Genomic DNA, 16081 nt, shown 5'->3' with positions numbered 1-16081 from the left:
ACACAGTCCAGCCAGCCCCTATGGACTTTGAAGTAGTGGACACAGCCCCTATTAACAACAGCAGCACAGCACAACACAGCCAGCCCCTATGGACTTTGAAGTAGTGGACAACAGCAGCACTACACTACACTACACTACACAGCCCTAACTCCCACCCTCCCTCTTCACTGTCCACAGCCGAGTGAGAAAATGGCGCCGACGTGGGTACCTTATATAGGATCCAAAACCCGCGAGACTCGGAAGGCGGGATGATGACGTTTTGCCTCGATTTCAGATCCGAGTCAGGCGGGAAAAGTCGAGCCTGATTCGGATCGGACTCGGATCGGGGGGGCTCGGGGGGGTTTGGATTTCAGAAATCCGAACCCGCTCACCCCTAGTATATATATATATATATATATATATATATATAAAAATCATGCTTGCCGACTTTATCTTTCTGCTCTCCGGAAGAAGTTTGGAGAGGAGATGCCGATGGTTAATCTGGGGGCAGGGACAAGCTCTTTGCTGCAAAATGCAGTGTACCGCAGGTCTGTGGGGAGGGTGACATGATCTAAATCGCTTAATATTGGTCCCGCACCATTGTACCTGCTTTATCTCTATGTCTACAGCCACCTGTATTTCTTCCAGGTAAATAAACCTAAGAACTGGTTAAGCTGTTTCACATGTGGATTAACCACCACCAGCACCTTTGCTCTGCCCTTCACTAATCCAGCATGCACCATCAGTACTCCCAATGCTCAGAGTACTGTTCAGATCCACAACTCTGCTAATAATCTGCTAATAGGTTATGGATCCAGGGCCTGATTCAGTAAGGATCGCTATTGTGTACGCAGCTGCGAATTTGCACGGAACGCAGCTGCGAATGTATGCTAATGCACCCAATGCTGCTTCCTCACATCTGTAACACCTCGCACTCCTGCTGCCCCTAGCCCTCTTCCTGCAGTAGATGGATGCCGCGCATCCATTCCTCTTCCCCGGGGCTGGCACCAGGGCCATCTCTTCCATTGGGCTTGTTGGGCAGTTACCCAAGGGCCTGAAGCTCATTCAGAGTCGGTCGTTGCGGCCGCACAGTCGTACGCCACCAATGTTCGCTAAACTGCGCATGCGTAAAGTTCGCAATGCGCGTGCGCAAACTAGCCGCTACGATCAGAAATTTATCTCTCCTTGAACACAGCCAGGTCGGTAGTTTGAGTGACAGATTGAGGCGTTTGTGGGTGGTAACAGGGGAAGGTGCTTGAAAACGGGGGAGTGGAGATCCGAACGCAGGCGTGCCTAATTATGCGAACGGCGTTTTATGGGAGTGCATAATTAACAAAGTAGTGTCATAGCACACGTGACATGGGTGGTTTGTACACTGACATGATTGTAGAGCTTAAGAGAGGGTATGGTCAACCTTAAGCTCTACGACCAGTTCCGATTGTTCCCGATGGTCTCGATTAATCCTTATATGCCCGGAAATGACGTGTAATGCGTACGAGAAGGGGGCGTATTTTTTTGTCTTCCGGCCGCTTCCTCCCCTTGGTCGGCCAGCTGCCGATCCGATCTTAGGGACGCAACATGCGAGTGCATCATTTGCATATCCGGCCCCTTTTCCCGTACGACCGCGCGGCCGCAACGACCGACTCTGAATGAGGTCCAGAGTCTCTCTGCATGTGTGGGAGGTCTGCAGGAGGGTTTAATTTTATTGACCATTTACATTTTTTTCCTGTGAATGGGTGGGTAGGGGCCCCAGTGCATTGCTTTGCCCAGGGCCTACACTGCTGTTAAGACAACCCTGGCTGGCACCACCGCACGGTTGCGATGGTGGAGGTGCCCAACCATCCGACAAAAGTTCCCCGCGGGTGGAACAGCAGGGCAGTGCCTGAAAAACTGAACTGTCCCACTGAAATCGGGGTTGGGAGGGGTGCGCCCTCTATGGGGTGGCACCCCTGTTCGACTGCACTGATCGAATGGCATTGAGCCGCCCTGCTGCCCCGTAACCACCCCCAAAAGCTCACAGCCTGCCAATCACTCTGCAATGGGTTCCTCTGTGTGTGCGAAATCGCAGAGTGATCGCAGCGCACGCGCAGTGCGGCATATATGCATGCGTAGTTGTGAACAATTGACCGATGTGCGTACGTAATTGCAATTGTGTATGCTGCTGAATCAGGCCCCCAGTGTCCTAACCCTGGTCACTTTGCTAAAAGTTTTTTGTATCCACTATATGTACACTGATATAAAAACATATAAGTTATAAGCTACATAGGGCCTGATTCAGAGCCGCTCGTAAGCGGCCGCTCGTTTGTTCCGAGCGATGTTTGCCCAACTGCGCATGCGTACGGATCGTTATACGCATGCGCGAACCAGTCAGTGCGGTCGAAATTCATGTGCTCGCAAAATAGCGAATGTCTGATAATTTGAGTGACAGGAGTAGGCGTATGTGGGTGGTAACAGGGGAAGGTGCTCGAAAACGGGGAGTGGAGATCCGAACGCAGGCGTGCTTAAAGGTCAAAACGGGCGTTTTATGGGTGTGCATAATTAAAACAGCAGCGTCATTGACCACGTCACTGGGTTATTTTATAGCCAGAACTGCTCGCAAAATTGTGGTAGCAAAAACCAACCCCAAGAATAGCGAGCAGTTCATACCCTGGTCGATTTACTCGATTAATCTAATAAATAGCGGACATGACGTAGGATGCGAGCGGCCAGGGGGCGTATTTTTTCAAAAAACGACCGCAAGTTTTGTTCGCTCGTTCAGACCTAGATTAGTGAACAGACCGCAAAGAGCGAACGGTTCATTTGAATAGCCACCCCTTGTTTTAGAACGAACGACCGCAAATAGCGAGTGGCTCTGAATGAGGGCCATAGTGCTGTGTTTGCTACTTTATTCCTTTTTAGACTATTTCAGTTTTGGGACAGGTATTGTGGCATGCTGTTTGATGCCAATTCCCCAACCTTCAATGTGCTTCAATTAAATGCTGACTAAAAAAAGTATCTTAAGCAGCATGAAACATCCTGCATGTATATTTCCTTTCATTTCAGCAGTTTATGTCCTGCAGCACAATACAAACCAAACTGTGCATGCAAGAAGGTTTTAATTACATGACTTGCTATAATACAATCAATACAAGGCAGTAATGGTGGGCTCTGTATTTGACTCTTTTATTGATGACTAGCTGGGATCAGAGCCGGATTTAGACCACATGGGGCCCTAGGGAGGATACCAATTTTGGTGCCCACTCCCTCAAACAATCCATACCATTATTGCAATCTGTGGCTCGTCAGCTCTTTAGATAAACATTGCAGAGCAATAAATTAAAATATTATAAATACTACTATCATATCACGTAACAACACCGAAAAGAAAGAAACCCAAATCTACCAAAAACAGCCAGTCAATTATACAAGCCAAAAATTGTCAACGTGTTAACAAATACACACCCACCTAAATAAATAAACCACATTTTAACTTCTGATTCATGCCGCTGCACAGCACCCTGAAGGAAAGGTCCGCTGTGGCCTTGAAACGTCGGCTATGTATGTATGGGTTAGGTACGGGATACCGGCGCTCAGAATCACGATGCCGGTATCCCGACAAGGTTAGGATACCGATACCTGTCGGTAAGAATCCGAACCCTAAACCTAACCCTCCCCCTCGCAGCCTAACCCTAACTTCCCTCCCCGAAGCCTAAACCTAACCCTCCCCCTCGCAGCCTAACCCTAACCCTCCCTCCCTGCAGCCTAAACCTAAACCTCGCCCTTGCAGCCTAACCCTATCCCCTCTCAGCACAGACCCCCCCTCCCCTCACAGCACAGACCACATCTTTCCTCAAATCACTTACCCCTCTCCCTTCTCAGCACAGATCCTCCCCCTCACAGCACAGACCCCCTCTTTCCTCGTATCACTGACCCCTCTCAGGACAGACCCCCCTCATAGCACAGACCCCCTCTTCCCTCACATCACTGACCCCCCTCCGCTCTCAGCACAGACTCCCCCTCCCCTCATATCACAGACCTCCTCTTTCCTCACATCACTGACCTCCATCCCCTCTCAGCACAGACCCCACCTCACAGCATAGACCCCCTTTTTCCTTACATCACTGACCCCTCTTTCCTCACATCACTGACCCATCTCCTCCCTCTCAGCACAGACCACCCCTCCTCTCACAGCACAGACCACCCCCTCCCCTCACATCACTGACCCCTCACAGCACAAACCCCCATTTGCTCATAGCATCACTGACCCCTATCAGCACAAATCCCCTCACTCTCAGTACAGACTCCCTCTTCCTCACATCACTGACCCCTCTCCCCTCTCAGCTCAGCCCCCTCACAGCTCAGACCGCTCTCCCCTTAAAGCACAGACCCCTCTCCCCTCCCCTTCAGTCACCTCTCATAGAACAGCACAGCACATTTCTCCCCTCCCCGCTAGCTCTAGCAAAGTTACTTGTCCTGGCAGCATGGATCCTCGATTCAAGTGGCTCCACCTCCTAGTAGGTATTGTTGCGATGTGACTTAATGACGTCACTCACTCACGTAGCAGTGCTCCTGAATGGGGAAGGGGGTATACTCAGCCGGCCACATACCCTGCCTAATGGTAGGGCTGGCCTAGGCCTCCAACTCCGACCCTGCCTCCCCCCACCTGGTAGGGGCAGTGCTCTGGACGTGCTGCTGCTGACTGCTGTGTGTGTACTCTCGTCGCCCGGACGGTGCCAGCAGCAGCAGCTCAAAATGTTCTCTCCAGGGACGGATTCCATGGGAGCCCGGCTGTGGGACCTGCCGGGCCCTAGGCGTCTGCCTAGGTTGCCTAGTGGTAAATCCGGCCCTTGCTGGTATACATGGCATTGACGACTTGACCCTGAAGTACACCTGCAGTTTTATTTATTTTATCCCTGCCTATAACCCAATTTTATTGATCCTGAAAAGGACCCCACTGTTTGCTAACATGCATGCAAACAGTGGCGTAACTACCGTGGGGTGCAAGGGGTGTGGCTGCTATGATGCCAAGCTGCCTCTGTGGTCGGCTGCTCCCCCTGCACCCAGTAAGGGCCGACGATGTTGATTTGGTGCTGGCCCGCCAGCTGATTACAGCTGGCATACGGCAGGCAGACATGGAGAGACATGAACTGGCAGCCAATCAGCAATGGCGGCTCCTGGTTGGATGCCGGTCCGCGAGCTCCGATTAGCTCGTGACCAGCGCCAGGTTCAAATTGCACCAGCACTGTCTGTCCATGTCTCCCGGTGTGCTAGATATATAGCTGGCAGCCCGGAACCAAATCCACACCTGCTGGCTGCTGAGGGCACAAAGGGGGAGGAGAGAGGATGCTGGAGGGACATGGGGAGGTGAGTTGTTGGGGGGGCATAATGTGTAAGGGGCTTTACTGTGTGGCATAATGTTATAAGGGGCATTATTTTGTTGCATACTGTGTAAGGGGTACTACTATTGTGTGTAATAATGTGTTATATAGGGCCCTGCTACTACTGTATGTGGCATCATCCGTAAAGGGCTTTACTGTGTGGTATAATGTGTAAGGTATTACTGTGTGGCATAATGTATAAGGGGCACTACTACTGCATGGCATAATGTGTATAAACTCCCTATCAGCAGATAAAGTGTGCAACCATAAACATCTGATCACAACTTAACTAAAATAAAGAGACAGACCAAGTATATGCGATCAAAATAAATGGTCAGCTTTATTTATTTTACAACAGAGTATGGTGGAATAAGAAAGAACGGCAAGTCATCCGACGCCCCACTTGACTTAAGCAAGGATGTAATGCACTCACTGAAAAGGGCCACTATCCCAATTCAAGTGTCAGAGTGATGTAAAACTTGCAAGGGCTGATATCCCTCTCTGGCAAGTTAGACGTTATCCAGCCCCCATCCCAATGCACTATTATTAGCCCACTCCGATGAGAGGTGCCACTGACCCCAGTAGGGTAAAATCATCCTAACCAGTGCATTGAAGGGGGGCGCACCGCCAATTACTGAAGCAGGGTGGACGCTTTATATAGACTGCTGTTCTTTCCCGCCATTGAAATAAAGCCGACACAAGACACAACAGGAAAATTTGGGGGAGGGAGGGTGAGAGATCAAGTTCAAAAGAGGCAGTGTAACTCTACAGACCTACCCACACTCCTACTAACCATACCCCTTAAATCAACACTCACCAATCCTTACTCAGTGTCTAACTGTCAATCATTAAACTAACTCTCCCTACATAACTTTATTAACTCCACGTATTCCTGCCTAGGTGTTTATATGCCCTCTGATCTATCCGAACTTCGGTTATTTTAATGGATACTACTGTGTGGCATAACATGAATGGGCTCTGTGTGGAGGCAAATGTATGTGTGGGTTTTTTTTTACCTCTGCTAGGCCCTTTTAAGATCTTGCTATGTGGCCCCCAAAGTTCTAGTTGCACCTTTGATTGCAAACACAGAGGGCTGACTAATATACAGTATATGGTCACTTTAAAAAGGACTAACTCTGGATTTAATATGAACTTGCACGAGTGATAAAGTTTGACACTTGCTCAGACTGTGAGGTTAAAATTAAACTTTTGTAGCTTTCACAAAGGTTTTTGGCAGACTGCCAATTTCCAATTGAACCAGACCTGTGTAATTTAAGAGTATTCCATTTTTAGGGATTGTGCGACAGAGTGGGGCCCTGACAAAGGGCCTGAATCAGTAAGGATCACAGTTGCTAATACACACGCAGTGATGTCAGTGGGAGTGCTTTCGGCTCTGGTAGAGCCGAAAGCACTCTAGGGCTTGCGGCAACGAGACCCTACCACAAGGGTCTCGTCGCAAGTCCGATGGTCGCGATGGTCTTGACCATCGCGACCATCTTCCTGGCCGCTCGCTATAGCTGTGGGTGTAGTGTTGAACTACAATTCCCAGCATGCCTTGCAACAGTATAAGCATGGCCAGATAGCTAAACTGTGGCAAGACATGTTGGGATGTGGTTTTCTACAACAGCCGGAGCACCGCTTATTGCCCACCCCTACACTAGACGATATACTGTATTTTATGATTTGTCGCTTTGAGCCAAATTGGAATGACATATCGTCCACACCGTCTAGTGTGTACGCACTTTTGTGTGCTCGTGTGTCATTCATGACATCTTCTCATCTTCTCTGCAGCACAGCAGATGGGACAATGTGATGAACGATGCCATGCTTCTATATGCAGCATGGAACTACACATTGCGCCATTGTGCACTGCAACATGCAGTGTGTATGGATGGCACTATGTATAGTAGTGTGTAGCATTAGATGCAAACTGATGTACAAACTCTGATAACAGTGATGGGAAATAGGTTGTAAGATCATTATATGCCTCTCCACCCAGAGCCGGATTACTGTCAAGGCGGCTGCCTAGGGCCCGGGGATCCTAGGCAGCCAGGCACCTGCCTATTACTGACTGTAGGACACAGACTGGGAGGCGGAGCCCAGCAGCGGTACCATATGGCTATGGGGCCCACCTTTCAACTGCCCAGGCTGCCGGAGCCAAGGGCTAATGGGGCCCAGCAGCTACATGCAGAGGATATGGGCACACTATTGCATTACTGGGTAAATCCCATGAGACGCTGCTGAGTGGTCAGAGGAGCATGTGCTTTTCTTTGATTGGAGGAGTCCATCACATGCTCATCTGACCCTTGGAAAATCAGCAGCAGCCTCATGGTGGAAGAGTCACAGTGAGAACAGAATAGCAACAGTTAAGTGGGTGTGGGGGTGGAATGGGATGGAAAGATGAAAGGGAGGGGGTAATTGGTATTGTTGGGGATAGTTTATAGTATATGGGAGTAAGTTGTGTGTCGATTTTATTAGGCTGAATTAAGATGAAAGGGTTAATGCTTTTTTGGGGAGTTACAGTAATGACTGTGAATGGAATTACTGATGTGGATAAGGGATTGTTTATATGGGGGAGGGGTCAGTTATGGTAAATGGGGCTGCTGTGATCATCCTGAAGTAGTTAATGATTTTTTAGGAGGGATTTTATTTTAGTATGAGGGGATAATATTGTGTGGCAGTCTCAAAACTACTCTGTATTGTATCATAGTCATTCACATGCTCTCTGTAGTATATGGTGGTCATTCACAAGCTCTCTGTGTTTTATGGTGGTCATTCACATGCTCTCTGTAAATACAGATGTGTCCACATACATCTATGATCCGTGCACTACAAGTCGCATTAAACATAATGCGAGAGTGTCTTTTCGGGAGATTTTTTTCCTTAAAATGCATCTTATTTGCAAAGGGCAAAGTCACAGCCGCTGACACTGTAACTTAGAATTTTGCATGCAGATACAGCCACAGTCGCACACAGAATATAGGCATGCCACATATCATTTTAATCAGCATAAGCTGCTTGTGCATCTTATTCACATTGCTTTGTGAATAAGATTCATTTTAAGAGAAAAAGTCAGCACTACCAAATCAGGCCACAGCATGGTGCGGCTAGAAGGATTGTTTAACGCACAATGGGGCTAGATGTATGTGAACACATCTGTATGGTGGTCATTCACATGCTCTCTGTATTATATGGTGGCCAGTGCTCACTGTATTATATACCGGTCATTCACATATTCTCTGTATTATTATATGGCAGCCACAAAAATGGTCTCTGTATTATATGGCAGTCACAAAAATGCTCTCTGTAGTGCATGGCGGTCACAAAAAAAAAGGGGTGGTGCGTACCCTATCAGAATCATATGTATCTCACACCTATCTTCACTTGCACCTGGGTGGGTGTAACTGGGTGACTATGGCTCCAGTATGTCTAGAAATGGTATTCCTTGTGTGAACAGATCGGGACGGGGGCCGCAAACAGTATCTTGCCTAGGGACCTGAGAGATCTTAATCTGGTTCTGTGTCACACACGTACAAAGTCGCAGATTAAGCACAATGGAACTTGGCATGAGAAAAGTTGCAACTATTTGCATTGGAGCCCTTTTGCAAAGATTCAGACTCGGTCATACACAGTTCTACAAATGTTGCAAATCACAGAGGTCTGTGGGCCTGATTCACTACGAATCACAATACTGCGTACGCACGCAGTTCAACTGCGATAGCAAGCTAAACCACTGCGAACGCAATGCAAACTCAGCACTACATAAGGACGCCCACTTTACCATACACACTTCCGTACTAGTTAGAAGAATAGTGAAACCATCAGTACAATCCATACTTGCCAACTCTCCCTGATTGTCAGAGAGACTCCCTGAAATAGCAGCAATCTCCCTGTCTCCCTGAAGAGTCTAGCGATCTCTCTGATTGCACCTTACCCTCCTTATGTAGCTGTTATGTTAAAACTAAAAACAGAGATGTATACATTTAAATTGGATCATTAATGTCAGGGGCTGGCTGGCAACTTTTAGCCTGTGGGGCAAATGCATGCAGGTGGCCCTGGCAGAGGAGTAGCGTGTAGCCAGGGTGCCCGAAGAATGTGCGTGCTATGGCGCCCCCCCCTCAAGTGTTCCAGGGAGGAAGTGGGTCCATATGGGATTAATGTAAAGTAAAAATAAAGATTAGGGACAGCCCCGTCGTGGTGCCCATATGCAGTGCCCCCCTGTGCCCCAGGAGAGGACCCCCTTATGCAGGCCTCCAGTAGTGCTCCCAGTAGTGATACCCCTATGCAGTGCCCCCAGTAGTGGTCCCCCCTGTGCAGTGCCCCTTGTGCCCCCAGTAGTAAGCCCCTTATATAGTGCCCCCAGTAATGGTACCCCCTATGCAGTGCTCCTTATATAGTACCCCCAGTAGCAGTCCACCCCCCCATGCAGTGCTCCCAATAGTGGTAACCCTTATGCAGTGCCCCTTAAATAGTGGCCCCAGTTGTAGTCTCCCCCCTATGCAGTACCCCCGGTATTTCCCTTTTTATAGAGCCCCCAGCAGTGGTCCCTTGATGCAGTGCACCCAGTGGTAGTCCCCTCCCCCCTGTGTAGTGCCCCTAGTAGTAGTCCCCTCCCCCCTATGCAGTGCCCCTAGTAGTTGTCCCCTCCCCTTGTAGTGCCCATAGTAGTAGTAGTCCCCCCCTTGTAGTGCCCCAGTAGTAGTCCCCCCTTGTAGTAGTAGTCCCCCCCTTGTAGTGCCCCCAGTAGTAGTCCCCTCAGTTGTAGACCCCCCTTGAAGTGCCCGCAGTTATAATCCCCAGTAGTGGTCCCCCCTTGTAGTGCCCCCCCTGTAGTGCCCCCAGTAGTAGTCCCTCCCTCTTGTAGTGCCCCCAGTAGTGGTTCCCCCTTTGTAGTGCCCCCAGTAGTAGTCCATCCCTCTTGTAGTGCCCCCAGTAGTGGTCCCCCCCTTGTAGTGCCCACAGTAGTAGTAGTCCCCCCTTGTATTGCCCCCATTAGTAGTAACCCCCCCTTGCAGTGCCTCCAGTAGTGGTTCCCCCAGTAGTGGTCTCCCCCTTGTAGTGCCAGCCTCCCCCCCCCCCAGTAGACACACGTAGTAAAAAAAACAAACAAACAAAAAAACACTTACTTGAATCCCCGCTCCCGCCATCGCCATCCGTTCCTCCGTCTGTCCTTCCCGGGCCGGGCTGCTCTGCATTATGGGAGAGACGTCATATGATGTTATGACGCCTCTCCCATTGCCCACTGCGGGAGCCAGAAGATGGAGCGGCTCCTGCAGTGGGGGCAGCAGCAGCTAATGAGAGTCTGACAGACTCTCATTGGCTGCTGATCAAAACAAACACACAGCTGCCGGTGCCGGCGGCTGTGTGTTTGTCACTTGTGTAGCGCTGACCTAACTCCATCCGGTCAGCGCTAAACACGCGGTGCAGTCTGTGCGACAGTGACACAGACTGCCCGCGGCTCGCATGACGCTGCGGCCCGGGGGGCACATGGCACCCTGCCCCCGGCCCAGCCTGCCACTGATTAATGTAATTTACCCGCATTTGTTATAAGGCACAATGGTCCGTATGGCTACATGCATTTTTTTTTAAAGTATCACTGTGTTTTCATCAACAAGTAGATCTTACTGACTGCTTTGGGGCTCATTTACATATGGATGTAAATCAATTTTATAGCACACCTCTCAGATGTAGCAGTACACGTCCACTTTACCGCTGCGCTCATAGGTGGTGCTTCGGGCAGGCGGCAGACAGTGCAACTCCGGGGACGTAGCAGAGGTCGAGGCAGGCAGCACACACAGCCAGAAACAAAATGTTTTTAGGACCGCAGATTTTTCTGTTAGTGTAGGTCTTCATCTGATGGTATAGTATCTGCTTCCATTGGCACATTGTGATAAGAGTCACCCCATGTGGGGCACACAAATTGAATATTATCAAAAAGCCTATGGTTTGTGGCAACAATTGATTCTTTAAAAATTTCACTGTGGGGCACAAGAATTTGCTGTTTTTTATCTATATCCATAAAGTCCTTGTGCAGTGTGACTGGGGATGCAGTTTTTCCAGTCTCTGTCTCTTCCCAGTTAATGAAAGAGAAGAAGAGATGCTCTTGCACATTATCATTTACCCCGAGCTGGAGGGACTGTTCTTTACACAGGAGCTTTGGTAAGATGTCCTCTGTTATAGGATCTGTTTGGCCTGGGAATGCAGGTTCATGCGTAAGGATCATTGCCTCTACCTCTGATGCTGACTTTCCAGGGAAAGGGCACGATACTATGGTGAGTATAAAAACAATAACACCAAATGGGAACCAGTCAACACCTGCACTGTATGGCTGGCAGTTTATCATTTCTGGAGCATTATAGCCAGGTGTCCCACCAAAGTCTGTGGCATCGGTTTCCCCAAATGCATTCAGTAGGGCCAGACCAAAGTCAGTGATTTTAACATGACCCTCTGTGGTCAGCAGAATGTTATCCAATTTTATGTCCCGATGAATGATCCCCCTTGAATGTATAAACTGCAATCCACAAATCAGTTCAGCAGCTATAAATGTTATTGTGGTGAGGTCTAGCTCTGAGGTCTCATTCACAAAATTGAACAGATCTCCGCCAGCCAGTTCAATTACACAGTATAGATAGCTCTCTGTGTGGAAGGCTGCATTACCATGGATCAGAAAAATGCTCTCATGTGCCAATTCAAGGACCCGACACTCTACCAAACTGTCCTCATACTCTATTAGTGCTCTCTTCTTTAAGATTTTAACTGCCACTCATTCCCTACGAATAGCATCTGTTGTCAGCATCACTTTGCCATAACCTCCCTCTCCAAGTTTTGAGTGAAAAGTAAATGTTTCCACTGTTAAGGGGACAGTCTCTGTGCTTTGGTGGCTGGTGGGCTTAGAGCAGCTCTCTTCTGCAGTTTGCTGAACTGGTGGGATGCCTGGTTGGCCTATGCTAATTGCTGTTATGAATTGATTTTTCTTCTTTTTTGAAATCCAGCAAACCGGTCCCAATGTCTCTGTATAGCTGCTTTGCGTGATTTCTTTTTCATAGACTCTTTCTTTGAAAGGTTTGTCTGGCCTGCCCAATGACTGCATCCCTCCCCTTGATCTTATTGATTCCTAACAGTCGCTATTTAGCGCTGCAAGTCACTTAAGAAAGAATTGCTTTCCAGTCCAATCATGTGGTTCCAAAGCACAAAAAGTTATTTATGTAAAAAGTAACACGATGTAAGATTTAACAATTAGAGTAAAAAGCAATGAAAATAGTACAACCGATACATACGCTTGCGCACTGGTCCCAGTATACAGTCATCAATCCAGAAGCCTGCGGTCGCATGGAAGATGTCCCATACACTGAGGTCAGCACACAGCTTATATACCTTACAGGTTTCAGAGTTAACAAAGAGACAAATTGACAGGTTCTTATTGGCTCTTGCTTCTGGTCAATCTGGTCGTTGGTCAGTTCATATGGTGTCATCAGGGGTATGGCTCAATCCTCCAACAGTCACATTGTATAGTTTCCCGCCGAACAACTGGTTAATACTGGCTACAACACTGCATGCAAGTTATAACATTTCTATTCAATAACTCCTGATCATCAATAACTAGCGGACGCATGATGCGACTTCTTTGCAGATAGATACGGATGTCTGCAAATAAACAGAGATTTAGTATGATACCAAAAATGACATGTCCACTGTATTCTGAACCTTAGATCTCGTTTAAGTACATATTACATTGTAATTATTAGCTAACAAAACCTTTAATAACATTGGTTATTAACTATAATGTGTGGGAACCCTTTTATATGTATGCGTTCGCATATGTGCATCTGTATATTGAAATAGCAAATGTGCATAGGTATGTATGTGAATACGCATATGAGCATCTACGTGTACGTATGCAAATATACATACGATCGTCTATGTGTGTATATATATATATATATATATATATAAAAAGCACTAATCCACGGCACTCACCATTCCTAGATATGGGGTGCAACATGGTATGTGACCACATTGTTTAAATAGAAATGACAGGGGCTCTGCACTCACCATAATAACTAACAATAATAATAATAAACATAATAAACAGTGGGGTTTTGGTTCATGAATTGATCAATGCATTTAAGCTTGCAGCCGCCGTCACGGGACCCCACTTTAGTGCAAGTCCCTACTCTATTGCTCAGATTTATAACATGGACATAGCCATCACATTAGTGTTATACTCAGGGTATGCTATCAAGGTTTAAAGCTCACAGTAACTTTGCTTTTAAATGTGAGACAGTTACCAAGCACACCTGTTGCAAAGCACCTAGGAAAACAGCTGACAAGTTAGATAACTAGTTAAAAGGGGTGCATGAGAAAATGTGATCACAAAAATGATTCATTATAAAAATTAATCATAATAAACAAAAAGCACTAATCCATGGCACTCACCATTTCTTATTAATAAGAACCCTGGAAAGAGATAAAGAAACAAAAACAGATCGCCACTCCATTGCTGGAATAGTAATCTGCACGCGTCTCCGGCTCAGGTGTTTTCACTGCAGTCTTTAGTTCTCCCGGAACAGGCTCGCAATTGACAGGTCCACGTTGTCTGTCTCGACTTCGCCTTGTACTTCCTTCGGGTGGTTGACCTTTCTGCAGTGAGTGGAATGGACCCAGGTATCTCTTTCTGCTACTTTCAAAGATGTGGTACTTGTCATCAACACCTGGTACGGACCTTCGCAACCTGAGCGTAAGAAATTTCGGATCATAACATATTCTCCCAGTTCAACATCATGACAGTTTGTTTCTGGCATATCAGGTAACAACATTTTCAGTTTCTGTTGCTGTTGTTTCAGCTGTCTACTCATTTTTATATTGCACAGTAACCTCATTATTACTCTATAAATCATCTTGTGGAATCAAATGAGGTTGCCTCCCAACCAGTATCTCAAAGGGAGACAGATTAAGAGGAAATCTGGGAATGGTTCTGATGCTATGAAGGATGAGCGGTAAGGCTTCTGGCCATCCTAATCCAGTTTCAGCCATGATCTTACTCAGTTTATTCTTAATAGTACCGTTCACTCTCTCCACCTTCGCACTGGCTTGCGGTCAGTAGGGAGTGTGAAGTCTACTATTGATTCCCATAAGCTTACACATGTTCTGGAAAACATCACCAGTGAAATGAGTATCTGCATACAAACTCCTGAACAATCTTTTTAGCAGTAAAAACAGCAGTATTAGTGGCAGCTGGATAAGCCTCTACCCAATTAGAAAATACATCAGTACAAACTAATACATACTTGAGATTCCTGCAAGGTGGTAATTGAATGAAGTCAATTTGTATTACCTGAAAAGGCCCATCTGTCTGAAGGATATGGGATGGCTCGGTGGGTATTGTCTTCCTGACATTTTTCCTCAAACAAGTCAGACAAGACACTGCTCTCTTTCCAGCTTGAGAAGAAAAGCCTGGTGCACACCAATATGCTCTGACCAACTTGCACATACCTTCTTTTCCCAGGTGAGTCAGACCATGCCCTGCCACAACCAAGCTTGGGTAGTATGCCTTGGGAGCAACAGGCCTACCTTGTCCATCTCTCCAGAGGACTCCCGACCACATCACTTCGATCTCCAGACTGCCTTTTCCTGTAGGGAGCACAAATCTTGCATTTCAATTAGTTTGTTAGTTGTTATGTTTATGCGTGTTTATTTCCCATCGACCCCGGGTCTTCTTCGCATGGTGTGGGCTTTGCATTTGATGACAGCTACTGCCTTTGGTAGCTGGATTGCTGTCAGAAGTCCTTTTATGTGTTGTGAATGTGCTACTGGTTTGCCTGCTGCTGTCATAAAGTTCCTAAGATGCCAAAGAGCCCCAAAATCACGTACTATCCCGAAGGCGTACCTAGAGTCAGTGTATATATTAGCTGATTTACCTTCTGGCAACTCACATGCTCTCCTTAATGCCACCAGTTCAGCCACCTGCCCTGAGTGAGGTGGACCAAGGGGTTCAGCTTCTACAACATCCTCGTCATTTACAACAGCATAACCTGTGCAGAATTCTCCTGTGTCTGCCTGCTTATGACAACTCCCATGCATGTAAAATGTCAAATCTACATCTTCTAATGATGTGTCACGTATGTCTGGTCTTGGGGTAAAGGTCTGATTCAAATATTCCATACAATCATGTGTGTCAGTATACCTGCAAATCTCACCTTCAACCAGAGACTCACCTTCCTCTACCCTTTGTGCATCTCGAGGCACATATGGTAAGTACGTTGCTGAATTTAACGTATTGCACCATTTAATGGTAATATTTGCAGGTGCCATTAGAGCTAGTTCCCATTTCATGAACCTTGCTGAAGAGACATATCTGGTTTGAGCAGAATTTAACAAAGCAGATACTGCATGCGGTGTATCGACAGTTGTATCATGCCCTAATACTACATCCTCGCTCTTATTTACCAGAAGAGCAGTTGCAGCTACACTTCTTAAACACGTCGGGAGTGATCTTGCCACAGTGTCCAATTGTGCACTGTAGTATGCTACAGGTCTGCTAGCATCACCATGTTTCTGTGTGAGGACACCTGCTGCGCAGCCATCAGCTTCCGTACAATATAACTCAAAAGGTTTTTCATAATCTGGTATTCCCAAGGCAGGTGCCAGACTAAAGGTTAAGGTTAGGGTTAAGGAAAGTCTGCTCTGTCTCCTTAGTGTGTGTGACACGGTGGGGTTATGAGGATAAAACTAAGTCCTGCAATGGT

General features: G+C 47.2%; 1 pseudogene; it reads right to left on the bottom strand.

Moving 5' to 3' along the window:
* Positions 1 to 11172: 11172 nt before the first annotated feature.
* On the bottom strand, positions 11173 to 12426 carry LOC148532369 (protein kinase C delta type-like; annotated as a pseudogene).
* Positions 12427 to 16081: the final 3655 nt, after the last annotated feature.

The sequence above is a fragment of the Taudactylus pleione genome, unplaced genomic scaffold (assembly GCF_031769625.1).
Source record: "Taudactylus pleione unplaced genomic scaffold, aTauple2 ptg000078l, whole genome shotgun sequence".
NCBI lineage: Eukaryota > Metazoa > Chordata > Amphibia > Anura > Myobatrachidae > Taudactylus > Taudactylus pleione.
This window is presented reverse-complemented; position numbering and strand designations above follow the sequence as displayed.